Here is a 3338-nt window from a genome sequence, read left to right on the forward strand (position 1 = left end):
CCTCCTCCCCCTCTCCCATGTCCCCCCGGAACTGTCAGTCCCGTTGTTTTCTCCTCCAGATTGTTCATCCAGCCTGTCGTATCCAGACAGGCCTGTGGAGACAACATGCATAAAAACAAGACAGAGCAAAACCAAGCAACACTGTACAACAAAACAGCAACAACATCAACCCACTGACAAAGAACAAATTAAAATATACCAAGCAAGAAAAACTTGTGTTTTCCAGTCTACAGGCTAACTCTTTCACCTTTTCTTTTTTCCCTTTTATTAATTTTATTGGGAGCTCTTACAGTTCCTATTTTTATTTTCAGTTCTTATAACAATCCATACATTCATTGTGTCAAGCACATTTGTACCGTGTTTCCCCGAAAGTAAGACATCCCCTGAAAATAAGACCTAGTTACAGTATTGTCACTCACTGAAATATAAGGCATCCCCCCGAAAATAAGACCTCCCCGAACATAAGGCCTCCCTGATAATAAGGTCCCCCAAAGCTACCGTAACTCTGGACTCTGGACCGTAGTGGCGGATGCAGCTGCGGTGTAGCTCACTGTAGCCGCAGTGCAGCCAGAGCAGACAGGAAGTGCGAGTAAATGTACCACAGATTATGAGTAAATGTACCATAGATTGTTGTACATGGAAATAATGGTAGTAACAAGAAATTCTTGATACTGTAGGAATCACAGTTTGTCTGGTTATGCTGGTTTGTGATGACAACTACTACCGTACTATATACAGGTAATAAATGTCCTTTTTTGTTGTTCAACAATAAATGTGTACCGAATTCTTTTTCATGGAAAAATAAGATATCCCCTGAAAATAAGACCTAGCGTATCTTTGGGAGCAAAAATTAATATAAGACACTGTCTTATTTTCGGGGAAATAGGGTATATATGTTGCCACCATCCTTTGCAAAACATTTTCTTACTACTTGAGCTCCTCATTTTTTTCGCTCCTTCAAACATCCTCCATCCTCAACAACCCTTGATAAATTATAAATTATTATTATTTTCATATCTTACATCATTGTCCGCTGTCTCAATTCACTCATGTTTCTGTTATTTGTCACACTGGGTAGGGGCAGTTATATGTCAATCACTGTGATCAGTTCCCCCTTTCTCCCCCCACCTCCCCGTACCCTCATGTTATCACTACTCCTATTATTGTCCCTGAGGGATTAATCTGTCTGAGCCACATTTTCAATTGCCAGCTTTATGCTTTGTTCTTGGTAGAATCATCTTTGTTTCTTCTTTTTACATCCCAGTTATAAACCTGAGCCATATTGACTTCCATGGTAGTAAATTGGTCTTGAAGAAAGTCAGGGTACTTTGTGGCAGTTGCTAAGTTATTTACCAACAGTGCCTGAGCTTCATCGACATCATATTCAAGCATTACATTAGCCCCCGGCCACAAACACACTTTGTCAGTAGAAAGAACTGAAGCTTTGCAGTGAAGGTTATCTGTCAATAAGAATCTGGTCTCCAGTAACTTAGTAGACTCTCTTTTTCTTCTGCATTGTGTTAGTGCAGGTTGACTAGAGAAACAAATTCATAGACACTCATAAGTGTATAAGAAAGAGCTTTATATTCAATTGAATATTGAGAAAACATCCCAGCCCAGTTCAGATCAAGTCTCATATTAGCCCATATGTCCAATACCAATCTATAAATTCTTCTTCAGACTCATGTAACACATGCAATGATGCTGAAAGCAGGAAGATCACAGGCCGGTGGATGGAAAGTCTTGTGGATTAGTGGCAGTGGAAGCATCTCAGCACTGGCATGGGTCTCCACGTGGCCCCTCCAGCTCCAGGCTCCAGCATAGCTCCATGTGTCTTGTCAACAGGAATGTCTTGCAGGGAGTATGCGAGTGTCCTGCCTCCAGCAAGCTATTTACCTCCTTACTGCCTCCAAATGAGGTCATCAAGCAGCGACCTGATTGACAGGCTAAACTCCACCCTTTTACTCTTTAGTCTCAAATTGACAACAGATTATGTAATTACTACACGCATGTATTGGAGAATTTCTAAAGTCTGCTTAATTTCTGGAATCTTTCCTTTAACCTCCTTTTCTTTTGAGAAAGACTGAGTTCCACAAATGTATACTTTTGATATTCTTCATCCATCTTCATTAGTATGGTATTTGCAGTCTCATCTCCAGGATGTTTCATGAAAGAATCTGCATCTGCCACCAACACAGCCTCGGGATCCCCAGGTGGAGCTGCCACCGTTCCCTATGGCCATTTCACCAGTGGCACAGCCATCCTTAGCATCCTTACCCATCTTGGTGAAGCAGCATTCCTGCTTTTTGATGCCAGCTAGCTGTAAAAAGCCCCAATGAAAGTCATTGTCATCAAGTCACCTCTGATTCACAGTGACCATAGCAATTTATACAGGACAAGGTAAAACTGCCCCTGTGAGTTTCCAAGATTGTAACTCTTTACAGAGCGGAAAGCACCATCCTTCTCATGAGGAGCAGCCAGGGGTTTCAAACTGTGAATCTTGAAATTAGCAGCTGTGTTAGACAGGGTTCTCTAGAGAGACAAAACCAGATTGCTAATAATTTTATATATATTTATAAAGATAGATATATAACACAAGAAATGAACAGTTAAATTATATACAGATGGATAGATATATAATACAAGAAATGAACAGTTAAATTATAAAGCAGTACAAATGGCTCACTGCATCTCACTCCCGTGAGAGAGTTGTGAGACACTCGCAGTCCTTCAAGTCTTGAGGGCTGCCAGGTAGTCCTCTGTAGAGAGATTCAGGCTATCCCCAGCACAGGCAGCAAACTGCAAGTCAGGTCACCAACAGTCAGTCCCCAGGTCAAGAGATGTAAATTCCAATTGTGTGGCGAAGCAGGTCTTAAGGGGACCTCAAATTACAGTGACATAGTCTACAGGTAGTGTAGCTTGCAAATTGAGGCACAGAACAAGCAAGGCAGCTGCACACTGATCCGATGATCAAAGAGCGAGAGACAAGAAAGGCGAGGCTTCCAAGCCATTTATCTCTCTGCCCTTCAATTAATACCACATGTGTTCATCGGCCAGGCTGGCACAATAAACTATCTCAGCAGCCCAAAAGTAACCAGTATGCCACCAAGGCTTCTTGATGCTAGTTATACATGAGTACTTTCCCCAAAGAATTCAATGCTTACGATAAAATGCTCTCTGCTAAATTGTTTACTAAGCTATTGCCTTAATAAAAGGTGATTGCAGGAACCAGTTCCTTTAAGGTCCAAACGGACACCTAAAGGCCGGTGGCTTGAGTAGGTCACCCTAAATCCACAAGCCCAGAACTCTTGGATCCTAGGAGAATAAAAACGGTGTTA

At 41.8% G+C, this 3338-nt stretch overlaps 1 pseudogene; it reads right to left on the reverse strand.

The window, feature by feature from the left end:
• Positions 1–1212: 1212 nt before the first annotated feature.
• LOC101660459 lies at positions 1213–2266 on the reverse strand (annotated as a pseudogene).
• Between the last annotated feature and the right edge of the window lie 1072 nt (positions 2267–3338).

Source organism: Echinops telfairi, unplaced genomic scaffold, assembly GCF_000313985.2.
Source record: "Echinops telfairi isolate 266 unplaced genomic scaffold, ASM31398v2 ScPeMD7_7467;HRSCAF=8505_0, whole genome shotgun sequence".
Taxonomy (NCBI): domain Eukaryota; kingdom Metazoa; phylum Chordata; class Mammalia; order Afrosoricida; family Tenrecidae; genus Echinops; species Echinops telfairi.